Source organism: Stenella coeruleoalba (genome assembly GCF_951394435.1).
Source record: "Stenella coeruleoalba genome assembly, chromosome: 4".
NCBI lineage: Eukaryota > Metazoa > Chordata > Mammalia > Artiodactyla > Delphinidae > Stenella > Stenella coeruleoalba.
In genome coordinates this window covers 24,332,675-24,355,000 of record NC_137149.1, presented here as the reverse complement: position 1 = coordinate 24,355,000, position 22,326 = coordinate 24,332,675, and the positions used below count along the sequence as shown (strand labels likewise).

Sequence of the window (22,326 nt, the reverse complement as noted above, 5' to 3'; positions counted from 1 at the left end):
ATTCCACCATCTGGAGAAAGAGATTCTGGAATGACACTTCTCTAAGATGTCTTGGCCTAATAAATGGGTAAGGGCAGAGCAACTAAGGAGAAAAGGGTGGATATCTCTTAAAGAGCCTAAACAAAAGGGAATAGGTTCAGAGACTGGTTTATTAGAGGTCTCCACTATTTGAATCGTATTAGTACTCTGAGGCAAGGTTTGTTTTTTTGTTTTTTGTTTTTTGTAGTAGTGGGGTTGAGCACTGAGAGTGTGGATTTGGTGTTAGTTAGAAATAGAAGGGATTCATCTCCAATCTGGAGAACTGTTTCTCCAAGCTGATGAGGAAGGAGAATTGGAAAGAGCCTCTGTAGTTCCTTGGAGCCCTGTCATTGCGAGTTGGGAGGACATTGGGAAGTCTGGTTATTTAAGTGCCTAATGCGCTTAGATTTGTAATAATTTCATTTCCAATATCCTGGCTTTTGATAATAAAAGCTGAAACTAGGGGGTTTGGGTTTTATTTATAAGCCTTCATTTGCTGGACTTGAAGATTAAGAATTTCGGCAGTCTTCCTTGGAAGTCACTCATCTAGAGTACAGGAGAGCTGGTTTGCCAGATTAACTAAATCTGGATAGACATAGTTTCTCATTCCATCCCAGTCCTTTTTTTTACAAGAAGTGAAAGGTCCTGGTTCAACCTATTAGTAACCGTAGAATTAAGTTTCTCTAAGTGTAATCAACATCTGAAGGTAGATCAGAATTTTCTTTAAAAATAATTTGAAGTCAATTGTAATAGTCATGAACAGGTTCATCAGATTTTTGTTTGCAAACCTGAATTTTGTTCCAATCAACAGGCTTTGGAAAAGCTCTAGGAATTGCTTTGATGAAGTTGCCTAGCGATTACTCTAGTCTGATCATATAATAAGTTAGCACGCTGGTCTACCACTTATAATTACAGAGACCTTTCAGGATTTTTCCCATTAGCAGTTTCATCCAGTGCTGGGCCTGGTCTTCTCTGGCAAGCACATGAACCAGCTGATATAAGTCATAGAAACTAGGTTGATAAGTTCAAATGATTATATTAAATTCCTCAGCAATTCTGTGAGCATCTTTTTTTTACTTTGGGGAAATCTTTGTCTATGGCTCACGGTTCAGCTTTCTACCAGGAAATGTAAAAAATTAGGGTTTAGCCTCTGGATCCTCAGAAGGCTTCATTTTTAAAGAGACAGATTCTGAAAAGTTCAGAGGAAAAAGGAGTGAGGAGAGTTTCAGAGAAAAGAGGAAGTTCAGCAAGGTGACTAGCGTGGGTGAAGTGAGGCTACAGGGGAGTCAGAAGTAGAGCCTGGGACAAAGAGCCAAGAAAGAAGAGCCTGAGGCCTTGGCTGCCATTTTCTCTTTCTTTTGTCATTTGTTTGCCTCAGTTCATCTTAAAATCTTATTTTGCAGAAAGGCAATTTTAGACTCCTGATAACATTGTGAAGCCTCAAACTACCAGTGAAAATAGGCATTGCACTCAATTCTGGAAATGTCTGAGCTGTTGTAACACAATCCAGCTTTAAGGAAACTAAATGTGGGGATTTCAAAAGTTCCCCATGATGGCCATTGATATTCTAAATTGCCTTTGGTCAGGTCAATCCATTTAGTTAGAAATGCACATGAGAAAGGACCAAGGTGTTTAAGCATGAAATCTGCCAGAGTCCCTATGGGGTGGGTGCCCTCAAAATACTTAGATAATTTGGATCTCATTTCTCAGAGGTTTTTCTCTAGAGTAAAAGAACAATTTTCAAACAGTTTAAACATTTTACAGGGCAAACAGCTCAATACAAACAGCTTGCAAGCTAATAGCAGCCAGTTCTAAAGAAACAGCTTGGTCTTGAAGGAGCCAGGCCAAAGGCTTTTTTTCAGCCAGTTTCCAGAGAATAACTTATTCCACAGTAATACACCAAGGCTGAAAAACCAGCACAGGTTTAGTGAAGCAGGAATTCTGAAGGAATGGATCAAGTGCGTTTTCAGCTTCAGTTGAAACAGTCTTATTTAAAATCAGACTGAAGTGCCAAAGGAGTACGTGAATACAGAATTAGACCTTCACCTGAAAGACAAAACCTTAAAATAGATCTGAGATAAAATTTGGAGAGTTTCAAATGTAAAGAGGGTGTGAGCTCAGATCTGGGAGAAAGCCATACCCGTATACTCCAGGGTACCACACCTGTGGCTCACGAGCTCTGAAGCCTTCAGGGCCCCATATGGGCCACCAAAATGTTGACCTGAACTAAGGAGACTGCCAGATATTTCTTCTGTAAAAGTGGGTTTTATTTGGGATCAACAGAATTTGGGATCAGCAGTTCAGGGTCTGCAACCATGTCAAGTTATGTGCACATCCCTGCACAGCAAGGGAAGGACTGTGCTTTTATAGAGGGTAAAAAGAAGTTGAGAGGGCTATAGTAAACAAAGAGTTTATGGCTTTTCATTGGCTTTGTCCTTGCCAGGAAAGAGGAGGAGTCTTTCTATTGGGCTCTGCTATGGTTGCAGTGCATGAGAGTTCCGCCTTCTGGTCTCCAAACTCTATTTAACTGAAGTGTTTGTTATTATTTTTTTTTACAGTACATAGAAACTGACACATACACAGAGAATAAATACATATGGATGTATCACTTAAAACATTTTCATGAAATCTCAAGGAAAGTCAACCTGAGCAACAATGTTAAATGGGATGTTGAAAGGAGATAAAATTTAAACTGTATATTATTTGGCAAATAACTAGTGATAGATTATTGGTAGCATTTAGTATAAGTGAACTAAATTCATAAAAGTGCTTTAATATCTTGAACAATATAATGGAAAGAAGGCTATGATTTTCCCCATGCCCAAAATTAATTTTTTTCTCTCATAATTACCTTTCTTTCTTGTGAAAAGAAAAAAATGTTAGGAGCACTTACTACCAAACAATTGCCGTTAAAATTGCCATTAATGCCTGATATTAATATATCACTGGGTCAAATGTAACAAAAAAGGAGCATCTGAAAGATTGCTTTGGAGTTTTTTTTTTCATAAGTCAGTATTTTTGGAGGTGTCTTTAGGGTCATTTAATTGAGTGTCTTATTTTGGGGGGCCCAATATAAAGACACTGGATTAATTCAAGTGTTACTAAATACCAAGAAACATTTTTAAATGCAAATTTATGGTAATAAGTTTAGTGTAGCACTAAATTAAAATTTTCATTATCATTCTCTAATTCAACCTTTAAAAATGCAATCCTCAAAAACGTAGAGGGTAGTTTTTATTATTCCCATTTTATAGATGAGAAAATGAATTTTGAATATTAAATGAAAAACTTATATAGCCGTTTGAATTCAGATCAAAAATAGGTTTTTTTAAACCTCAAATCTTTGTTCTTTCCATTACATTATACGGTTTCCAACGTATAAATCAATATATGAATGTGAGTGCATGTACTTGGGCAGAAAGGACTGCTACATTTAAGGTAATATCTTTGTATTCTTAAATTTTTCCCAGGAGTTTTAAACAAATGCATACTCAGCAGAATTTATTCTTCTCTTGAATAAACTCTCTTAAAATGTGCTGGGCACCACTATTACGATATTTTCTCAGAGAAATGTATTTTTTGCTAATAAAAGAGAAGTAATTAGAGTGTCAATAAGCAGTATGTAACTTATTCAGTCTTCACGGTACTTTTAATTTAGAAATGAAAACATATTTCCCAAAGGCAGTCCTTTATGTTTTTTATAGAAACATAAAGTATGTTTTTATTTTAAAAAATTACCTTATTGTGATTTACTGAGATATGAACATGGAAATGGTGATGTTAAACAATATTTTCTTTAGCTCTAAAATTGTAGTGGGATCATGATTTCGTAAGAAGAAAATTAGTTATGGTGGTAACATTATTGTATAATTTCCCTCAGGATCTCTATATCAGGAGTGGTTTTTTTAATATCCTAAAACAAGTCACCTACAGTCACTTTAGATATAAAGTAATGTTGAATAAAACAATATCATACAGCAGCTCACAGTATGAGCAAAGACATCTGTTTATGTTACCATGAATAGTTATGAATTGAGATGCTCAAATGACTTTGCCAGCAAAACATTGCCTCTTAATTTATTTTTATAACAAATGGAAGCCTCATTTTCACGGTTGGGTAGTTTGCATTCAAATGTACGAATAACTTCAAAGGCAGTCACTTCTACACAGCATGTTTTATTGTAGAGCATAAGAAGGAATTGCTAATGGTCTCTTGTTGGGCAGTCATCTTCTCCATCAAGAGTTTAATTTTATTATATTTTTAAAATGTGGTATATAAGTTGGGATTTATTTCTTTAGAGTACAATTTAATGAATCTGAAATTAATGAGAATTTAATACACAATCTAATATATATAAAGTTGAAAAGGAAAATATAAATGTTCATTCTAGGAATCTTGGAATTTTGTCAGTTCTTTCTGGGGTTCTGAAACTGAAGCTTTTCTTAAAGAATTTTTTTAAACAAAGGAAAAGAGATGCCTTATCTATTAAAAATATTTGGATTATTTAAACCTAACAGAAAGGAAATTTTCTATGAATAAGATACTTGTCAAAATGACTGTTTAAGTAATTGAATATAATAAAATCAGAAGCCGGGACAAGTATTATATTTCCATACATGTAAATTTAAATTGCAAAATTTTAAATTCTCCTTTATTTCAGATAGCATAGATTGTACTTTTACATGAATATTTCTATTTGTCCTTATAGTTAAAAATAGAAATAAAGTATTTCAACTCTAAAACATGACATTTGTATCAAATGCTACTTGTTCACATGAAAAGTTCTATTCTAAGTATTTATAAACATTTGAAAAACAAACCACTGAATTATTTTGTCTCAAAATTGTAAATATTGTTTGTTATTCATTTAATTATTTTTATAAATATGGCTTTATTCCACTTTAAAATTATCCTATATAAAAATGAAAGTGGATTTAACAGAATTAAATGTAACAGACTTGCCACTTTCACAATAGAGGCATAATAAATAAGTACAGAGATGAGAAACTTGTGCTTAAATATGCAAATGTAGTATTCATTTTAAGGAAAAATATAAGTAACATGAAATTCAGCGGGTCAAGCATCATATTTACTTATTCCTATTATACAGTATATATATATATACATATATATATATATATAGTGCTTACTTTGACAGATACAGTCCTAAGTGCTATACATATCTTATTACATTTATATCTATGAGAACATGAACATGTCTATGAGAACATGACAATTTACACATATAACAGGTGAGAAAACTGAGGTTTGCAAGTAAAGTAATAATATCCCTATCTCTCTCTGTATCAGTTAGGTTTTAATCAGGGAAGCAGAAATACCAAGAGCATTATGGAGTAAGGGTTATATTATAGGAATCAGACTTTGATTAGTTGGGGGACTGGTTAAAATATATATAAAGAGCTGTAGCCTCTGAATCTGGTGATAGACCTGAATTGCTAAATGTAAGCTGGTAGTCAGGAAGAAAAGCTGGGCATGAAATCCTGGAACATGAGAGGAAATCGGAGCCCATTAGGACAACTAGAACATTTTGTGCAGTTTGTACATTGTGTACAGGGCGGAGGGCAGGGTAAGTGAAGGCCTGTCTGCTGCCCTCATCAATAAAGTGAATCAACAGATAGTAACAATGTGCTAGATTACAGTGGTGCTTGCCACTCTAAATTAACCTACAGAGCATGAGGTTGCTTCAATTCTACCTTACAAATCTCATGCAAAATTATCTTGTGGCTAATTTTAACATATAATTATGGAGAAAGGAATCTTGGGAAATGTAGTTTTCCAGTTAGAAAACAAACTAAACTCCCCACACTCTCTTATTTTTACTTGGGTCTAAACATTTATCTTGGTCTGTTTTCCACCTCTGAACACAAAGTTGAGATGAATTTTTCCTTTCAGATTCTATAGAATTGAATTCTACAGAAATTACTAAAATAAACTAGTTGTTTGGAATTTTGAAAAAAATTTTTTGAATGGTGAATTTTAAAGTTACCACTGAGCAATATAGGAATATATTAAAATTAATTTTAATCCCTAAATATATTTTCTTGTAATATGTTTCAGAATTATTTAGAAAAAATATTTGATAAGACTCTAAATCTTTTACAGGAAGAGAACACATGACTTAATTCTAACATTTACATAATTTAATCCAAAAATAAAAGTTACTACTTAATAATGATTAGATCTACTTGATTCTGCTAATAAAAAGCTATTTTGTTATATTGGGGGGTTTGTATAAATGCTAAATTATATCACATATAAGATATCAACAATAATATTTTTAATGCTTTTTTTTTTCCAAATCAAGAAATGAATTCATATTTCCTACCATGTCTAAAGAACAAACTTTCAGATTTCACCATAGCAGATATATAGTTTGTGTTTGTAAACTTTTGCATTGATTCAAAATCCCATTAAAATATCTGTGAAGATAACACAAAAGTAGACAGCAACCCTGGAATCAGACAAGCATTAGTTATATCTGAGGAAAATGTTCACTAACTTTAACAATGATAGAGTTTCATTTATAATCATAATCCTGTATAATTCGACAATACTCCTTGCATCACTTATGGATAGGTGCCATCAAAAAGACTGGGAAAACTTTGATGCAAATGTATCCTGTTATAATTTTACTTTCTAAAGGTAAAAATATCAGATATTCTTCCCTACTCTCACCCCATCTCCCAGAATTAAGCTTATTTTCAGAATCAGCTGTATTTATTCTACCTTCCTCTTGATAAAAATCTATTTACCTCTATTCATAGACTATAACCCCTTGTATACAACTTAAAATGTGTTAAGAGTTTAGAAGCAAAAGCAAAACACCTTTGTTTTTTTTTTTTATTTTAACATCTTTATTGGAGTATAATTGCTTTACAATGGTATGTTAGTTTCAGCTTCACAACAAAATGAATCAGTTATATATATACATATGTTCCCATATCTCTTCCCGCTTGCGTCTCCCTCCCTCCCACCCTCCCTATCCCACCCCTCCAGGCGGTCACAAAGCACCGAGCTGATCTCCCTGTGCTATGCGGCTGCTTCCCACTAGCTATCCACCTTACGTTTGGTAGTGTATATATGTCCATGCCTCTCTCTTGCTTTGTCACTGTTTACCCTTCCCCCTCCCCATAGCCTCAAGTCCATTCTCTAGTAAGTCTGTGTCTTTATTCCTGTTTCACCTCTAGGTTTTTCATGACATTTTTTTCCCTTAAATTCCATATATATGTGTTAGCATACGGTATTTGTGTCTCTCTTTCTGACTTACTTCACTCTGTATGACAGACTCTAGGTCTATCCACCTCATTACAAATAGCTCAATTTCGTTTCTTTTTATGGCTGAGTAATATTCCATTGTATATATGTGCCACGTCTTCTTTATCCATTCATCTGATGATGGACATTTAGGTTGTTTCCATCTCTGGGCTATTGTAAATAGACCTGCAATGAACATTTTGGTACATGACTCTTTTTGAATTATGGTTTTCTCAGGGTATATGCCCAGGAGTGGGATTGCTGGTTCATATGGTAGTTCTATTTGTAGTTTTTTAAGGAACCTCCATACTGTTCTCCACAGTGGCTGTATCAATTTACATTCCCACCAACAGTGTAAGAGGGTTCCCTTTTCTCCACACCCTCTCCAGCATTTATTGTTTGTAGATTTTTTGATGATGGCCATTCTGACTGGTGTGAGATGATATCTCACTGTAGTTTTGATTTGCATTTCTCTAATGATTAGTGATGTTGAGCATTCTTTCATGTGTTTGTTGGCAGTCTGTATATCTTCTTTGGAGAAATGTCTATTTAGGTCTTCTGCCCATTTTTTGGATTGGGTTGTTTGTTTTTTTGTTATTAAGCTGCATGAGCTGCTTATAAATTTTGGAGATTAATCCTTTGTCAGTTGCTTCATTTGCAAATATTTTCTCCCATTCTGAGGGTTGTCTTTTGGTCTTCTTTATGGTTTCCTTTGCTGCGCAAAAGCTTTTAAGTTTCATTAGGTCCCATTTGTTTACTTTTGTTTTTATTTCCATTTCTCTAGGAGGTGGCTGAAAAAGGACCTTGCTGTGATGTATGTCATAGAGTGTCCTGCCTATGTTTTCCTCTAAGAATTTGATAGTTTCTGGCCTTACATTTAGGTCTTTAATCCATTTTGAGCTTATTTTTGTGTATGGTGTTAGGGAGTGATCTAATCTCATACTTTTACATGTAGCTGTCCAGTTTTCCCAGCACCACTTATTGAAGAGGCTGTCCTTTCTCCACTGTACATTCCTGCCTCCTTTGTCAAAGATAAGGTGACCATATGTGCGTGGGTTTATCTCTGGGCTTTCTATCCTGTTCCATTGATCTATATTTCTGTTTTTGTGCCAGTACCATACTGTCTTGATTATTGTAGCTTTGTAGTATAGTCTGAAGTCAGGAAACCTGATTGCTCCAGCTCCGTTTTTCGTTCTCAAGATTGCTTTGGCTATTCGGGGTCTTTTGTGTTTCCATACAAATTGTGAAATTTTTTGTTCTAGTTCTGTGAAAAATGCCATTGGTAGTTTGATAGGGATTGCATTGAATCTGTAGATTGCTTTGGGTAGTAGAGTCATTTTCACAATGTTGATTTTTCCAATCCAAGAACATGGTATATCTCTCCATCTATTTGTATCATCTTTAATTTCTTTCATCAGTGCCTTATAATTTTCTGCATACAGGTCTTTTGTCTCCTTAGGTAGGTTTATTCCTAGATATTTTATTCTTTTTATTGCAATGGTAAATGGGAGTGTTTTCTTGATTTCACTTTCAGATTTTTCATCCTTAGTGTATAGAAATGCCAGAGATTTCTGTGCGTTAATTTTGTATCCTGCTACTTTACCAAATTCATTGATTAGCTCTAGTAGTTTTCTGGTAGCATCTTTAGGATTCTCTATGTATAGTATCATGTCATCTGCAAAGAGTGACAGCTTTACTTCTTTTCCGATTTGGATTCCTTTTATTTCCTTTTCTTCTCTGATTGCTGTGGCTAAAACTTCCAAAACTATGTTGAATAAGAGTGGTGAGAGTGGGCAACCTTGTCTTGTTCCTGATCTTAGGGGAAATGCTTTCAGTTTTTCACCATTGAGGATGATGTTGGCTGTGGGTTTGTCATATATGGCCTTTATTATGTTGAGGAAAGTTCCCTCTATGCCTACTTTCTGCAGGGTTTTTATCATAAATGGGTGTTGAATTTTGTCAAAAGCTTTCTCTGCATCTATTGAGATGATCATATGGTTTTTCTCCTTCAATTTGTTAATATGGTGTATCACGTTGATTGATTTGCGTATATTGAAGAATCCTTGCATTCCTGGAATAAACCCCACTTGATCATGGTGTATGATCCGTTTAATTTGCTGTTGGATTCTGTTTGCTAGTATTTTGTTGAGGATTTTTGCATCTATGTTCATCAGTGATATTGACCTGTAGTTTTCTTACTTTGTGACATCCTTGTCTGGTTTTGGTATCAGGGTGATGGTGGCCTCGTAGAATGAGTTTGGGAGTGTTCCTCCCTCTGCTATATTTTGGAAGAGTTTGAGAAGGATAGGTGATAGCTCTTCTCTAAATGTTTGATAGAATTCGCCTGTGAAGCCATCTGTTCCTGGACTTTTGCTTGTTGGAAGATTTTTAATCACAGGTTCAATTTCAGTCCTGTGATTGGTCTGTTCATATTTTCTATTTCTTCCTGATTCAGTCTTGGCAGGTTGTGCCTTTCTAAGAATTTGTCTATTTCTTCCAGGTTGTCCATTTTATTGGCATAGAGTTGCTTGTAGTAATCTCTCATGATCTTTTGTATTTCTGCAGTGTCAGTTGTTACTTCTCCTTTTTCATTTCTAATTCTATTGATTTGAGTCTTCTCCCTTTTTTTCTTGATGAGTCTGGCTAATGGTTTATCAATTTTGTTTATCCTTTCAAAGAACCAGCTTTTAGTTTTATTGATGTTTACTATCGTTTCCTTCATTTCTTTTTCATTTATTTCTGATCTGATTTTTATGATTTCTTTCCTTCTGCTAACTTTGGGGTTTTTTTTGGTTCTTCTTTCTCTAATTGCTTTAGGTGCAAGGTTAGGTTGTTTATTCGAGATGTTTCCTGTTTCTTAAGGTAGGATTGTATTGCTATAAACTTCCCTCTGAGAACTGCTTTTGCTGCATCCCATAGATTTTGAGTCATCGTGTCTCCATTGTCATTTGTTTCTAGGTATTTTTTGATTTCCTCTTTGATTTCTTCAGTGATCACTTCGTTATTAAGTAGTGTATTGTTTAGCCTCCATGTGTTTGTATTTTTTACAGATCTTTTCCTGTAATTGATATCTAGTCTCATAGCATTGTGGTCAGAAAAGATACTTGATACAATTTCAATTTTCTTAAATTTACCAAGGCTTGATTTGTGACCCAAGATATGATCTATCCTGGAGAATGTTCCATGAGCACTTGAGAAAAATGTGTATTCTGTTGTTTTTGAATGGAATGTCCTATAAATATCAATTAAGTCCATCTCATTTAATGTATCATTTAAAGCTTGTGTTTCCTTATTTATTTTCATTTTGAATGATCTGTCCATTGGTGAAAGTGGGGTGTTAAAGTCCCCTACTATGAATGTGTTACTGTCGATTTCCCCTTTTATGGTTGTCAGTATTTGCCTTATGTATTGAGGTGCTCCTATGTTGGGTGCATAAATATTTACAATTGTTATATCTTCTTCTTGGATCGATCCCTTGATCATTATGTAGTGTCCTTCTTTGTCTCTTCTAATAGTCTTTGTTTTAAAGTCTATTTTGTCTGATATGAGAATTGCTACTCCAGCTTTCTTTTGGTTTCCATTTGCATGAAATACCTTTTTCCATCCCCTTACTTTCAGTCTGTATGTGTCTCTAGGTCTGAAGTGGGTCTCTTGTAGACAGCAAATATATGCGTCTTGTTTTTGTATCCATTCAGCCAATCTGTGTCTTTTGGTGGGAGCATTTAATCCTTTTACATTTAAGGTAATTATCGATATGTGTGTTCCCATTCCCATTTTCTTAACTGTTTTGGGTTCGTTATTGTAGGTCTTTTCCTTCTTTTGTGTTCTTGCCTAGAGAAGTTCCTTTAGCAGTTGTTGTAGAGCTGGTTTGGTGGTGCTCAACTCTCTCAGCTTTTGCTTGTCTGTAAAGGTTTTAATTTCTCCATCAAATCTGAATGAGATCCTTGCTGGGTAGAGTAATCTTGGTTGCAGGTTTTTCTCCTTCAACACTTTCAATATGTCCTGCCACTTCCTTTTGGCTTGCAGAGTTTCTGCTGAAAGATCAGCTGTTAACCTTATGGGGATTCCCTTGTGTGTTATTTGTTGTTTTTCCCTTGCTGCTTTTAATATGTTTTCTTTGTATTTAATTTTTGACAGTTTGATTAATATGTGTCTTGGTGTATTCCTCCTTGGATTTATCCTGTATGGGACTCTCTGTGCTTCCTGGACTTGATTAACTATTTCCTTTCCCATATTAGGGAAGTTTTCAACTATAATCTCTTCAAATATTTTCTCAGTCCCTTTCTTTTTCTCTTCTTCTTCTGGAACCCCTATAATTCGAATGTTGGTGCATTTAATGTTGTCCCAGAGGTCTCTGAGACTGTCCTCAGTTCTTTTCATTCTTTTTTCTTTATTCTGCTCTGCTTTAGTTATTTCCATTATTTTATCTTCCAGGTCACTTATCCGTTCTTCTGCCTCAGTTATTCTGCTATTGATCCCATCTAGAGTCTTTTTCATTTCATTTATTGTGTTGTTCATCGTTGCTTGTTTCACCTTTAGTTCTTCTATGTCCTTGTTAACTGATTCTTGCATTTTGTCTATTCTATTTGCAAGATTTTGGATCATCTTTACTATCATTATTCTGAATTCTTTTTCAGGTAGACTGCCTATTTCCTCTTCATTTGTTAGGTCTGGTGGGTTTTTATCTTGTTCTTTTATCTGCTGTGCGTTTTTCTGTCTTTTCATTTTGCTATCTTACTGTGTTTGGGGTCTCCTTTTTGCAGGCTGAAGGTTCGCAGTTCCTGTTGTTTTTTGTGTCTGTCCCCAGTGGCTAAGGTTGGTTCCGTGGGTTGTGTAGGCTTCCTGGTGCAGGTGACTAGTGTCTGTGTTCTGGTGGATCAGGCTGGATATTGTCTTTCTGGTGGGCAGGTCCATGTCTGGTGGTGTGTTTTGGGGTGTCTGTAGACTTATTATGATTTGGGGCAGCCTCTCTGCCAATGGGTGGGGTTGTGTTCCTGTCTTGCTAGTTGTTTGGCATAGGATGTCCAGCACTGTAGTTTGCTGGTCGTTGAGTGAAGCTGGGTGCTGGCGTTGAGATGGAGATCTCTGGGAGATTTTCGCCGTTTGATATTATGTGCAGCTGGGAGGTCTCTTGTGGACCAGTGTCCTGAAGTTGGCTCTCCCACCTCAGAGGCACAACACTAACTCCTGGCTGCAGCACCAAGAGCCTTTCATCCACACTGCTCCTTAATTTGGGATGATTCGTTGTCTATTCATGTATTCCACAGATGCAGGGTACATCAAGTTGATTGTGGAGCTTTAATCTGCTGCTTCTGAGGCTGCTGGGAGAGATTTCCCTTTCTCTTCTTTGTTCTCACAGCTCCCAGGGGCTCAGCTTTGGATTTGGCCTCGCCTGTGCGTGTAGGTTGCCAGAGGGCGTCTGTTCGTCTCAGACAGGACTGGGTTAAAGGAGCCGCTGATTCGGAGGCTCTGGCTCACTCAGGCAGGGGGCAGGGAGGGTCACGGAGTGCGGGGCGGGCCTGCGGCGGCAGAGGCCGGCATGACGTTGCTGGCCTGAGGCACGCCGTGCGTTCTCCCGGGGGAGTTGTCCCTGGATCCCCGGACCCTGACAGTGGCGGGCTGCACAGGCTCCCCTGAAGGGGGGTGTGGAGAGTGACCTGTGTTCGCACACAGGCTTCTTGGTGGCGGCAGCAGCGGCCTTAGCGTTTCATGTCTGTCTCTGGGCTCCGCACTTTTAGCCGCGGCTCGCGCCCGTCTCTGGAGCTCTCTTAAGCAGCGTTCTTAATCCCCTCTCCTCGTGCACCAGGAAACAAAGAGGGAAGAAAAAGTCTCTTGCCTCTTCGGCAGGTCCAGACTCTCGGCTGGTGAGTGCCGGTCGGCCCTGATCCTCTGCGCTGGAATCTCCCCGCTTTGCCCTCCGCACCCCTGTTGCTGTGCACTCCTCCGCGGCTCCGAAACTCCCCCACTCCGCCACCCGCAGTCTCCGCCCGCGAAGGGGCTTCCTAGTGTGTGGACCCTTTTCCTCCTTCACAGCTCCCTCCCGCTGGTGCAGGACCCGTCCCTATCCTTTTGTCTCTGTTTATTTTTTTCTTTTGCCCTAACCAGGTACGTGGGGGGTTCCTTGCCTTTTGGGAGGTCTGAGGTCTTCTGCCAGCGTTCAGTAGGTGCTCCGTAGGAGTTGTTCCACGCGTAGATGTATTTCTGGTGTATCTGTGGGGAGGAAGGTGATCTCCGAGTCTTACTCTTCCGCCATCTTCCCGGAAGTCCCAGCAAAACAGCTTTGAATGTGTATTTCCTTGGAGAAAAGTACTTGGAAGCAAAACATGAGTGTATTACAAGCAATGAGTCATGGGAAGTTGTGACTTTCAAGTAAGAGCCCTGTATGAAAGAAAAACCACAAATGAGTCTGCTTATCTACAACAGGCCAAGAACTGTAGAATGTTTATCCCCTGTAAATCTAGAAAAACTTTACCCAGTTAAAACTTGCTAATAAATTGAGCAAAAATTCATAATCATTAGAACTGTAACAACAAACATATATCTAACATAATTAATTTGCCATTTACAAAATGGAAATGGACTTTGGTTGAAATAATGACACACTCTGAGCTCTTTTTTGGAAAACGTCAGCCTGTGAATATGCATGTGACCATGTATCTGACCATGTTAGAGTTGGAGGAACCAGAGTTACACTAAAATTGGACAAAATTTAAAAAAAAATAACTGTTTTCAGACATTGAAAAGCCAAAAGTGGACTGTGGTTTTTGAGAGAACTAAACCAAACAAGATGAACCCATTGATTTTCAGGCTCAATGGCTGGAGGAACACCTAGAGCACAGAGCAAGGAGGAATATCCCAAGCAGTAGTCTTGCTGAGTTTCAGAATAGTGATCAGATTTTAGGAAAGATGATGGCATGTCTGAACATTTCAGGGCACAGTTTCAGAGAAAAGGGAGCTCTAGAGAAATAAGCTCTATAAATGGACATTAGATCCTGTTGAATTTTTCTTGAAAACTCAACCAAAAAGAAAGGGTAAAATACCACAAATATGGGTAAAGAAATGAGCTGAAACATATGAGTGGAATGGTTTCCAGAGTTTCACATAGCTGTAATGAAATTGAGTTTCAACATGCTGGAGTAGAATTCAATAATACTCCATGAGAGCCATGGCTTAGTATTAAGGCTAACTGCTCATCAATGTGTAGGGTACTCCAAACATTCCCTGACAAAGCTTTAAAACAACAATTGACATTCAAGCTGACACTTAATGTAATGAATTGCCTAGAAGAAAAAAGCACAATATTCTTTAGAAGAAGACAAAAAACTCCAGACATTCAATAAGAGAAAATTAAATGTGTCAGCATCTACACAAATATTACTAACCATTCCAGAAAGCAATAAAATGCAACCCAGAAGGGGAAGATATAAAAAGTGGAACCTCCAAAGATGGAAATTGTAGTATCTGAAATTTGAAAATCCCTGGAGTGGGTTTAACTATTGATTAGGTATTACAAAAGAAAATCTTAATGAATTTGCAGACACCATAGAAACTAGACAACATGAAGCACGTTGAGAAAAAATAATTATGAAAAAAATAATAGTTTCAGTGACCTGTAAAATAATAAGCAGTTTAACCAAAGCTTATTTGAAGATGCAGAAAGAAAGGAGTCAGTGTGCTTACATATTTAAAGGATTTATAGGTAAGATTTTTCTAACTTTGATGAAATTAAAAACCTACAAATCTAAGGAACTCAAGAAAATCCCATTAAGATTAACACATAGAAAACAACATTAAACCACGAAATAACCAATTTATAGAAACCTATGGCAAAAAAAGAATCTTAAAGCACAAAGGGATAAAAGCACATTATAAGAACAAAGAAGCACATTACAGCATACTTTTCATCAGAAACTACCCAATCCAGAAACTGATAGAATTGTATCATCACATGCTGAAAACAAAAAATATCCTCAGCCAAGCATTCTGTACACAGTATAGAATTATACACTCTAAGAAATGTTCATTAAACATTTCAAGCAGAAGTAAAATAATACTGGATAAATATAGATTATATTCATTCATATATATATATGAAAAAAGAAATCAAGAAATGAATATGTGGGTAAATAATTTTTAAAACTTTATTTCTCATTTTTATTGTTATTAAAAATAATTGACTGTGTTTTAACTTCACTGGTGTTATGTAAGGACAGAATTTTGCCTCACAAATACTAAAAATTTGCTCCAGAAGCATGAAAACGCAATAAAGACTTTAAATCACTTTTAAACACTTTCAACAACTAAGCAAAATTATTAGCAGGTGATGTTGTTTTAAAAAGTGTGTTTTAGGTCTGCTGATGGTTATTAAAAGAAAACTTTCTAATATTAAATATGCATAAAAATAGATAAAGCAGAGTTTGGAAATTCTCCTATTATCACTACCAAACTTGTTTTATTGTTTATGACTTCTATGGATGGTTATTGAAGTTAATTCCATACATATTCAATTTTACGTATATTTTCTTTAAAAAAAAAAAAAACCTCAAAAACATCTTCCTCCCGATCTTTATATGTTTTCAGAAGGTCATACTCAATCTTCAGAAGTAATAATGATTTTGAACTAAACGGACATCAGGAATATAACAGACAATTTTGTTCTCGCATATGGCTAAGAGGGATTCTCAACCTCTGGACACAACACCTTTAAATTACGCCAATAGAGAGGATTCCCTAGTGGACCAGTGGTTAGGACTCTGCACTTTCACTGCCTAAGGCCGGGGTTCAATCCCTGGTTGGGGAACTAAGATCCCACAAGCTGTGTGGTGTGGCAAAAAATAAATAAATAAATAATGCCAGTAGATAAATATACATATATAATACTCCGTGTGTTTGTTCATTTGTTTGTTTTGTGATAAGTGCCCAGCCTCAATACAATTCTCCTTTTTCAAACATCAGAAAGCTGGCTTTAAAATGTATATGGTTTGATTGAAAAGAAATGTATCTCTGGGATTCTAACCAAAAACGGGTCTTCATGAAGACAACGTATCCTAAATCATCATATGATTCTCTGTATTAAAACAACATGATAATTCAAGGTGCTAAATGATTAAACCTACATTTGCGTTTGTGTTTGAAAACTGTAGGTTATTGTCTCTCTTCTTGATTCTGATCAGGACACATTAGATAAAGTTTTTAAATGGCCAGAGATAAATATCTGAGCACTTGCTTTTGTTAATGAGTTTCTGTGGTGAAAGTCATTATGTGGTCATTTGGCTGAATGGGGAGTGCAAATGAGAAAAGAGACTAATATAACATATAGAGGCCCATATTGCTGTCATTTACAGTTCCATTATGCAAAATAGGTGTTCTGTTTGTGCTAATATATGTTGCTCTGTAACAATACATTTATTAAATAGAAACTTTACAGAACTTACAATATTTTCAGTGTAGGAATGGCACCAAAACTGAAGTCAACATATTTTATCTGGATAAGCTTTTGTGATTCTTTGTAGAATAAATACATAAATGAGTTAGATGGGCTAAATTAGGTGTTTACTGACAGCTTCACTTACTTCTTTATTTGGTCCAATATAAATCAAAGATATTTTCCTGAACTGGATACATGCCCATACGATGTTATCATTTCTAGAAATATTTTAAAAAGATACTTCTTCTAATAAAAAAGATGTCTAAGGAATTTGCAAGGTATTCCAGAATTCTGTCAAGTGGGTAGCTCAATGAACTATCTATGATAAGACTTCATATGTCATTTCTGTCTTTATTATCATCATTAGTTGTAATATTATTATTTTTTAAAAAGAGATTTACTTCTCTTAGTCTAAAGAAAAATTTTTGCATTATTAAGATCACTAATCAGACTTAATTAATGCTAATGATGACATATTAGAAAAACACATAGATTAATCTAGATAACTCAATACTAAGGACACAGAATACACTGAATTTTTAACTGTTTAAGTCATGTTAAGTGCTTGCCTTTTCTGTAGTTTTAGTACATCACGAATTGTCTGATATGGTTGATAATGTTATTCATAAATAATAGTTTCATTAGTAAAATATGAACATTATAATTTTTGTTCAACTCTCCATACACTTAAAATATAGTATAGGACGTATGAAATAAAATACCTTAAGAGTATCATAAATGTTAACAAATATTGCTTATTTTATGCATATAACTACTAAGTAATATGAATAATAGGTCAGATGTATGTTGGTAATATTCTATGGCCATTTGGTATTATTCTTCACCTGAATATGAAGTTAAATAGAAATATCTCCTGTTATTTCTGTTTCAATTAAATACTTTAAAATGTAATATTGTACATTATATTTTGTCTGTTAATATAGCACATAAATATGTAAAACACTTGACACATGAACATTACTTAAAATTCAGCTTTAAATTTGTAGATTTGAAGTCTTATAATTGAATAAGGTGTAAGAATAATCACAATCACATTGAAAAGTTAGTTTTTCTCATTAAAAGTGGTCTTAACTTACAGGACACTTGAAACTCAAAATTGATTGCAGTTTATGATACCTTTCATTTGTTTAGCTGCATCTCCATCACTTTTAACTTTGCTCCTTCTGTCTTCTGTCTCACATCCCACATTAATAATTCCTACATATGATACTTACACTTGGTGAACATGCGAGCACTTGGAATATCAAATTCCCACATCCTTTGCTGTGGTATAGATCATTTAGCTAAATAAACACTTTTGACATAAAAGACGATATACTTAGTGGCTTCTGAATTGAGTTCAAGATCTAACATGAGACTTTTTACTTTCTCCAGCATGTTCTTACTTTGAGGAAGATCACACCAGACTCACAGTCAGACTCTCCCAAGGGCTAAAAATGTAGAACTTAATAATTTTGAGCTAAGTAATAAATGTCACCCTGGTTATTCATATTTCCTTACATTTTACTAGATATAACCATATTTTAGTCACCAAGTATTTATTGAGCTCCTATTAGAGTCATAGGTTAGTCACATTTAAAAAGCCATGAACTCTACAGTGAAACTCTGTGACTTTGGAAAACACACACAAACATATGCACAGATATTTAGGTACAAATAAAATTAAAACTGCAAAATAAAATTTTATAGTAATTAATTCATGTAATAATTTCAAACAGCAGCCTTAAAGATTCTGAGTATAATTGAAAGTTTTTCAGCTTCGCCTTTTAGTTGATAATGATATCAGTGTACTTATTTTAATACTGTCGCTTAAATGTAAGTTTAATTTAAAAGAAAAACTGTTTACTTGAGTATTTTCCATTTAGACCCATGGAAAGATAGTAAGTATACATGTACTATCTGTGAAGAAACGTGACATTTTTTCTAACTACCTTTTTACGGGTAAATATCTATTAAAACAATATTTTTATTTTGTTATTTAAATTCTGTTACAGTATTCAAGGTCCATTTTTCAGTGTTTATTAGTAAACACTGCTTTGAATTTCCACCTTGTTGTGTTTGATTTTTAAAATCTAAAATAGACCCAGCTTGAAATTGCATGTGCTAAGAATAAATGGATTTCATAAACGGTTATCAAAAGGAAAAGCACAGTATGCAATAGTTTTATTTTGACTTTAATATTTAGTCAGTGAGTTTTCAGAATTTCAATTGCCATTTTGCTAAATAAGAACAAAATTAGTTTTCACTAATTAACCCTACTATTTATTTATTATCATCCACCACTGTTTGTTATAATAAATTGATGATATAAATATATTAATAATTGACTGTCAACTAGACAGCAGAGTAACATACTTGCTGTGAAGTCTCCAAAGCACTTACAGAAATCTGTCAATGACATCGACATTTTTGAAATTAACTTAATATTTATTAATAGTAAAAACAAGGAAATTAGGCAACTCTAAATAATCAGAATGGACTCGGTGAAAACAGATAACTGAACTGGTACTAGAATGTATGACTCTTACACATTTCTCCATTATCTGTCCCCAGTTTTTGCTCTTCTGACTTCATCTCTTTATTTCTCAGCAAGACTAGAGTTACTAGATTTTTTTTTTTTTTCCTGATGGGACCAGGTTCCGATTCAGCAGAATATTGCAGAATATAAAAGAAATCATTTTAACTATTTACTAGTTAAACCTCAGTTAACATTAGTTTCCATTTGTTAAAAAAAAATTGACTACTGGCATATTTGAGAGACATTGGAAATACTAAGACTTAGAGGATAAGGTTTAGAAAAGTTTAGGCTTCTGTAATCTTTAGTAGGAACGTATTAAAATTAGCCACCTAAAGGGATGTTTCTCTCAAGTGAACTCTAAGTTTATAACATATGCATTGTAGGTATTTTACAAAGTTTGACATTTGTCTTTATATATAACTTATAGTTTTTTCTTTGATTGCTTCTTTTTAGCCATACCTTTTTTAAGTCAAATTTTAAAACTCCTAATTGTGTCTAGATTTTTGAATCATAGAAAGAAAAATTTTTTTGTCCTCTTGAATGTTTGAAAATTTCTATAATAAGAGCTAAACAAAGAGACAATATTCGTATTTGAATAATAGCAGCTAATACTTCCTGAAAAATTTATATGTTCCTGGCTCCAGGCTAAATCCTTTACCTGCATTATCACGTATATTCCTTATAGTAAAGTCATAAGATTTTTTTGTTGTTGTTCCCTTGTACACAAGAAGAAAGTGTCAACTGAAAAAATAATAATGCACAATGCAAGAGTTGTGAGTTAAGTTTTATTTGGGGCCAAATTAGGACTATAGCCCAGGAGTCACTTCTCGGATAGCTCTGAGGAACTGTTCCAAAGAGGTAGGGGAATGGTCAGTATATATATGATTTTAGGGAATGAGGATACATGCAGTTAAGCACACATTTCGTCAGAAGGTTGCTGCTAGTCACAAGAAGTTTGCTACTAGTCATGAGGAGCAGATACCTCCGTTAATGATTTAGTGCTTTTTTAGATATGAGAAGATGCAAAAAATTGGGCCTATAAAGTCTTCTCCTGAATATATCTCACTATCTGAAGGCCTGTTCTGCCATTTTTTTCCCAGAGCACAGAGTGCCTCATTCCTGATCTCTGCCCTAAACTCCTTTCAGGGTGTGTTGAAGGTCAGCAACTGCAGTGGCTAGGGACTTCATTCTTATAGAACCAGATGGCTAGCTACAATTTTTAGTTGGCAAAAGAAACCTCAAAGATTTATGTTTCACCAAAAAATATCTTACTAAGAAATTGCAGGATTAGAATTTGGAACCCCATATCAGTTTCCACAGGCTTCATTGCCCATTTGCCTCTGAAAACAATGCTTCATTCCAGCAAGAGTTGCTATACCTGTTTTTCCACTTGACCTCTCTTGAACTGGGAGTAGCATGTTACTTTTTCCTATTACCAATGTGTTTTATAGGATTCCTTTATCTTCTTAATTTCTGCTTTCTACAAGTGATTGCTTATTTAATACATAGATATTTATAACTATTGTATTTTATCATACACTGTGTATTTTAACATAGAGTGTCTTTCTTTGGTTGGTAGAAAAACCCAGTCCTTGCTTTCTTGTTATTTAATTTGTCTGGTGTATCTCACTCTTGCCTTCGTTTCATTTAGCTTTTCTGAATAATTGTGGTAGTCTCCCTTTTTTATACATCTCTTCTTTTTTAATATATCAGTTATTAATTTAATTACCTCAGGAATGGCTTGCTATGTCTTGAAATTTTAGTGCAGCAAAATTTCTTGGTAACTTTGATATGCTCATCTATTCATTTTCAAGAGTTAAGCTTTCAATTTCTTTTTTCAGTTCCTGACTATAATTCCAATGTGATGTTTACAAAAGCCATTTGTGGAGATGAAGAATGCATTTCAGGTAAAAGAAGTTCCTTGATTGTTATACATTTATGTAGTGTTATCAACACAAAACCATAAACATATAATCTTGCTTCTAAGATTATAGCATAGTTAGAAGCTTTATACTATTATTCATCGCTTTTGAAAAGTTGGCTCATGTATTTCAAGCAATACCTAATACCAATCCCTAAAATTTTAGTGTCATATATCTACAACAGAGTTGTCAAATGTTGACCTGCTAAATATAACTAGGTCAGGAACCATGTCAAAGTATACTACTGTTTGACTACACCCAATAAAATCATAAAAATAACTTACGATCTTTTTAATAACAATAGCTTTGATCAATTTTAAGTAAATTAAGTAAGATTATTATACCTATTGAATGCTTATTCACATATAGGCAACATAAGCAGTGTCTAATTTATCAAGGGGCAAAAGAACATACATTTATATCATTAGATTACAAATAATTTTTTTTCAATCCATATGGCTGAAAATTTCTTTTATTAATTTTTATTGGAGTATGGTTGCTTTACAATGTTGTTAGCCTCCACTACACACGGATTACAAATAAATTTAATAGAGAATGTATTTTTCATTAACTTAGCACTTTTGCATTTTCTCTGTGTATTACATTCTTTTGACTTGCTTGCATTAAGTTCAGATGCCTTTGCTGATATTAAATTCAGCAGCCATAAGGATGATATAGGAATGAGAAGCAGAATATCAAAAATTTAGTTTTTATACTTTTCTTTTTATCTGAAGTGTTTAATGTTATAGACAGATACATAGATGCATTAGTAAAAGCAGTACAAAAGCTAATTTTAAACACAGAAAATCCATTGCATTACATAATAAGCATCAACAGAATTAATAGATGAATAAACTTTTGTTCTGGAAGGTTAACTGTTCCCATGTAGTTAGATTGCTCTTAATATTATTACACAGCTAAAGATAATATCTCCAAAGATATCTTGCCAAAAGTGGTATTAACCAATTTATACTTGGTATGTAGGTGTTTGGCCACATCCATAAAAAGTAACAGATTTACAAGTGTTCTTATTGATTTGCAAATTCAACAGCCAAGCTATAATTCACATTAGGTCTAATAAAGAACACAGTTTTTTGGCTGCCAGTAGGAGCAAAAATCCATGTGCTCAACTTTTACCTTTTTA

The 22,326-nt window shown here is 34.8% G+C and overlaps 1 long non-coding RNA gene across 1 annotated transcript in view; it reads left to right on the top strand.

Annotated features, from left to right (window-relative positions):
* LOC307185887 overlaps positions 1-21,169 on the top strand; it is a 354,398-nt gene extending 333,229 nt beyond the window's left edge. The window contains exon 4 of the long non-coding RNA XR_013828199.1: positions 21,102-21,169. This is a non-coding gene — a long non-coding RNA (uncharacterized lncRNA). The remainder of the gene's footprint in view (positions 1-21,101) is intronic.
* Positions 21,170-22,326: the final 1,157 nt, after the last annotated feature.